Source organism: Piliocolobus tephrosceles, chromosome 16 (assembly GCF_002776525.5).
Source record: "Piliocolobus tephrosceles isolate RC106 chromosome 16, ASM277652v3, whole genome shotgun sequence".
In the NCBI taxonomy this organism is placed as follows: Eukaryota; Metazoa; Chordata; class Mammalia; order Primates; family Cercopithecidae; genus Piliocolobus; species Piliocolobus tephrosceles.
In genome coordinates this window covers 65980317-65985886 of record NC_045449.1, presented here as the reverse complement: position 1 = coordinate 65985886, position 5570 = coordinate 65980317, and the positions used below count along the sequence as shown (strand labels likewise).

The following is a 5570-nucleotide window of genomic DNA, read 5'->3' as shown; positions in this document are numbered from 1 at the left end:
TTTTTTTTTTTTTTTTTTTTTTTTTTTTTTTAAAGAGGCCAGAAACATGGTCTACAGGGCAAGGCAAAGTGTTGGGAGGGTTTGTCTAATCAGCTTCCAGTGGCCACAGCAACAGACATGAAAACATTCAAGTGGAAACGACCTAGGGGTGGAGGGGAGTGGAGGGAAGGATCCTGCCCTAGAGGGGCCTGTGTCACCTCAGCCAGGTGACTTAACCTGTGGAGTGATGTATGATGGAGAAGCATAATCAGTAGTTATGGTAGTTCCGTAGCGAGCTTTGCAAAGCTTCCCTGTAATTCTAGGGGATCAGATCTCTAGATGCCTTCTAATTCCTGTGCCTCCTATGGTCTTTCTCTAGGCTAATAGAGGTGTGTCTTTAGTGGAATACAAATGCCATATCTAGAAGACTTAGATTTGTGAGGAGGAGGGAGAGTTAGGTTCTGCTTATGGCCTAACCTCATTTTCCTCCCCTGTGTGGATTTCCTCATCACCCCCACACTCCCCTTGGTTGGGCCAGCCCTGCTGGGATGAGAGTCTGGGGTGTTGTATGTTTTGCTTTTTATTTTATTTTGCAAATGCCTCACAGCATTCCCCTCTGTGTTTAATGTCCCACTGCCAAGTGCATGCAGTTGCCCGGCAACAAGAAGGAAGTCCCTGTGTGGTTCACCCGACTGTTGCCAATTAATTTGCGAGCTGCATGCGTCTCCCAGGGGAAAAGGGCGCTCTCTCAGATAGCTCAGAGGGCCACTGCGCAGGCGGAGAAATGAAACCAGAGGAAGGTCGGCAGAACTTTGGGTTTGTGTGGGGTGTTTTCAGGTCCCCATGAAAGGGTGTGTCCAGAGGACCCTGGCAACACCTGTGGCAAAGGCTCCTGGCTTCCTTCTTGGCCACCAATCAGAGAGCTGCCCAGAGCAAACAAGCACTTCTGTGTCTGCACGTTGGTTGCCTTTTTGGATTTTCATCCTTTTATTTTTTAATCGACTCTAAAATGCAGACTCTCCTGTCCCAGTTCATCTGCAGAGAAATGTCTTGGACCATTTTCTTCGTGTCAGTCCCTCCTGGGCTCTCACCATGACTGTGTAGGGAAAACTCTTTCCAACCATGCTTTTCCTCTGCTCTCACACTGCAACAATCAACACGGATGACGTCGGTGACTGAATGTGTGCAGGTTTTTCCCCGACACCAATTCAACTCTGATACCATCTGCCTGGACATAGCATCAGATCCCATGGGTTGAGGACTCAGTACTCACGACTGCCCCCTCCTCCCCAGACACCAGTTGCCAGTCCGGGCCTCTGGAACTTCTCACCGACCAGCTTCAAGTTGGGGTTCCCATGACTCCCCTCTTTGGGTTCAATTAATTTGCTGGAGCAGCTCACAGAACTCAGGGAAACCCATTTAGTGGTTTATTGTAAAAGCTGTTACAAAGGATACAGGTGAAGAGATGCATAGGATGAGGTGTCGGGGAAGGGGCGCGGGGCTTCCCTGTGCTCCCTGGATGCTTCACCCTCCAGGAGCTTCCACGTGCCCAGCTGTCTGGACGCTCCCTGAAGAACCCTGACCTCTTGAGGTTTCATGGAACCTTCATGACATCAGTATTCCTTCCCCAAGGTATAGGGCAGGTCCCTCTCTGGGGAGGGCCTCAAGACCCATGGTCAGAAAGCTGGGGAAGATTAGAGTTCTGTCTTGGAGCAGGTGTAAGGAGCGCAGGAGAGGAGGGATACTGTGTCCTGAAGCCCAACGTTATAGCAAAAGACTGTAACAAGGGCTATGGGAGTTATGAGCTAGCAACTTTGGATGAAAACCCATGTGTGTGTGTGTGTGTGTGTATAAAGTAACACCACAGTGTCATTGTCTCATCTCTGGTCACTAGTGCCCTTCTCTCCGGGTTTCCTGGCCGTTGCACACATCTCCACCAGGGCCTCAGCTAGAGCCCTTGTGAAGGAGAGTTCCTTTGCACCAGGTTAAGCAGGGCCCCCAGGTCTTTTGAGGGACAGAAGGGGGCCTGTTGGTTTCCGAATGCCCCCAGAATCCATGGTGCATTTCCCTCAAGGCCTTGCTGTCCTCTGGCCCCATGCTTGCCTAAGGAAACCTTCGATCCATGTTATGTCTCTGTTATGACCTGTGAGGGTGGGGTTTGCCTGTCTGTTTGATTCCTGTATCCACAGCATCTAATCCAATATGGTACTTCTGAATGCATGGATTTGTGGTTGCCCAGGTATTCCTTGTGGATTGATAGTGATTGCTAGAATCAGAGACCCAGAGGGCAGTCTCTCTCGTAAAGCCTGTGTTATCTATATCTGTGAATAGGCCTGACATGGCTTGGCTTTGTGTCCCCACCCAAATCTCATCTTGAATTGTAATCCCCATAATCCCCAGATGTGGAGGGAGGAATCTGGTGGGAAGTGATTGGATCATGGGGTCTGGTTCCCCCATGCTGTTCTCATGATAGTGAGTGAGTTCTTATGACATCTGATGGTTTTATAAGTGTCTGGCATTTCCCCTGCTTGCTCGTCTCTCTCCTGCCACCATGTGAGGAAGGTCCTTGCTTCCTCTTTGCCTTCTGCCACCATTGTAAGTTTCCTGAGGCCTCCCCAGCCACGTGGAACTGAGAGTCAATTTAACCTCTCTCCTTTGCAAATCACCCAGTCTTAGGTATTTCTTTATAGTGGTGTGAAAACAGACAAATACAAGGCCCCTCACTTGCACTGCTGAGACTCATCAGTTTTAAAATAGGGCAGTCTCCTGAGGGCATTTGGTGCTATTCAATATATTTGTTACTCAGTAATGGAAGATTAGTAATGCTGGGGGGTGAACATCAGGAAAGTATCATGAGTCCAAGTCCATCTTAATTTATTTGCTATCCGAATTAGGGAAGAAGAAATATATTTACTGGTGTCTTCGCCCTTCCTCTGAGCTATCCACTCTGGGTAAGTTCTTAATTTATTATTAAGGGTGTTTCAGAAGCACAGAGAAGTTCCTAGTAAATCCTAAACGTTAGGATTAGGAACCAGAACCCTGCTGTTCTGTAGCAAGAACACCGGCACCCTCTGTGCCTTGGCTTTCCACTATAAAGTAGGTGATCTACCACCCCCATGCTCCCTGCCCCGTAAATCACATAATGGTGACCGGCTGAAAAACAGAATTTTCCACTTCCTCAGGACTGGCTGTGCTCAGTGGCATTTTAAAAAATCAGCTCTGGATATCGTGGTGGGATTTGTGTAGGAGGGTTCCTGGTGATGATTCAGGGGATGGATCGTTCCTTGAGAGGTATAAATAGGCTTCCCCACCACCACCCCACTTAACTAAAATACTGCTCTTTGAAGTATATGTTCTGTTCAACAGCTAAAACATTATGAACCAAAGACAGTAATGTGATTTTAGCCCCTGAAAAGGCAGAAGCTAGAATATATCTCTCATGCTGCTTTTTGATCCACAGGATGGGAAGGAGGACTGATCCATGTTCCCACCAGGAAGCTTAGTGGAACCCCCGTATGCCACCTGGACCCCCTGGAAGGACCTGGCCAAGGCTGAACCACCTCTTGAGAGGCAAGAGCTCCGGATTTGATCAAAAATTCTTGGCTGGGCATGGTGCCTCATGCCTATAATCCCAACACTTTGGGAAACCAAGGTGGGAGGATCGCTTGAGCCTGGGAGTTCAAGACCAGCCTGGGCAACATAAGGAGACCTCATCTCTAAAAAATAGTAATAATAAAATAAAAAATTAGCAGGGCATGGTGGCATGTGCCTCTAGTCCCAGCTACCCAGGAGGCTGAGGCAAGAGGATGGCTGGAGCCTGGGACATTGAGGCTGCAATGAACTGTGATTACCCCACTGCACTCCAGCCTGGGCAACAGAGCGAGAGACCCTGTCTCAAAATAATAATAATAATAATCTTATTTTGGAGAATAAAGAAACCTCTGGATTTGAGGAGCCATTTGGGTAGAAAGCAAAGACCTTCACAATGAGAAATAGTCTGTGTTGACCTGAAGGAACAGAGGGATGCATCGCTGGAGGTGACCTACAGTTGGAGAAGACTCATTATGCCAGACCTTGTCCTTCTTCCTTGTGGAAAATGTTTCCTCTGCTGCTACTGCTCATGAGACTCTTCCCCCTCCCTGTCTCAGGCAACCAAAGGGCTTTCTACCACACCCTTTCTTGCCCCCCGCCTCCCATGTCTGCTGTGCCTTTGTACTCAGCAATTCTTGTTTGCTCCATTATCTTCCAGCCGGATACAGAGTGAATAGTTAACCACACTTAGGTCAAATAGGATCTGAATTTTTGTTCCTGCTCCGTCTAAAGAGGCCAGTGTTTGTGCGTTGCAAGCAGCCTTGGAATAGTAACTCTTCTCATTTGTTTGGGATCTCATTGTATTCCTCAGCCATCAAGTTCCAGAATGATACATGGATCAGTGCAGAAGTTCATCACGCTCTCGGTCCTTAGGGCCATTGGAGAAGCCTTCAGCAGGGGAACTGATGGTGAAGGCTGGTATTCTCCATCCTCAACTTTCTTTGCTTGGATCACACATAAGTATACATTTGGAAGGGCAAAAAAATGAACACTGTTGTTCATTGCAGCCATGTTTTGTGACACAGATGCACAGTCTGCTGTGAAGACCTTCTCGCAAGTGGAAGTTGGGGGTCCATGCCAGATCATGGTGCTTCATGACAGACTAACAGCTACCAGGGATGGTGGCACTTAGGGAGGACCCTCCTCCCCCACTGTGTGCTGATGACACATACACACCTGACAATAGCTTGAGTCTTCTCTGTTCTTTTTACTCTGTGGCCACCATACACATGATTTAAAACCCTTCCTAAATAACTATCATGGTTCACCCTTGTCCAAATGCAGAGTCAAAGCTACTTGTACTTTATTATTATTTCCAAGGCAAATAGATGGCTTGCTTTTTACAAAAAGAATTAAAGCTTTTGTATGTTGCAGTTGATGTGCTTGTATGAACATTTAGTGAATTTGATGTCTTCTAAGTAGAACAATGGAGTCTTTGTGGACATCTCAGATTCATCACAAAAAATGATTGAGGAGAACCTCTTGACAATGTTTAGAGCTATTGAAATTTACAGATTGTTGATGGGCTTTCACCTTTTCCTTCCTTGCTTGACACACAGTTACAGGCATTGTATTTCTTGGATTCCTACAAGTGTCAAGGAACAGAGATCCACTTACATTACTTTCATAAATGCTGGTTTATTCAAAAGTCACAGTGATAGTAAGGTAGACAGGAAACAGTCCCAACCACTGACTAGCTAAGCCTTTTCAAAAAGCTCAAGGTCATTCAGCAGACACAGAAGCACTAGTTGGTTTCCAAGGATAACAAGAGCAATCCCATCATGGTCATCTTGATCCTCTGATCAGCAGCAGGGTTTGCTGTCCCTGACACTAGAATTCTGCTGTGGTGATGAGCTGAGGGTAACCAACGGTCCCAGTTTGCCCAGGACTAAAGGGTTTCTTGGGATGAAGGACATTCAGTACTAAACCTGGGACAGTCCTGGGCAAACTGGGACAACTAGTCACCCTCCTGGGTGACTCAACGACTCTGCCTCTACTTT

The 5570-nt window shown here is 47.2% G+C and overlaps 1 long non-coding RNA gene across 1 annotated transcript in view; it reads left to right on the top strand.

Moving 5' to 3' along the window:
- The window catches only part of LOC111542472, a 185447-nt gene extending 180500 nt beyond the window's left edge, over nt 1-4947 (top strand). Inside the window, exon 3 of the long non-coding RNA XR_002731574.2 lies at nt 3440-4947. This is a non-coding gene — a long non-coding RNA (uncharacterized LOC111542472). The remainder of the gene's footprint in view (nt 1-3439) is intronic.
- The last annotated feature ends 623 nt before the right edge of the window (nt 4948-5570 follow it).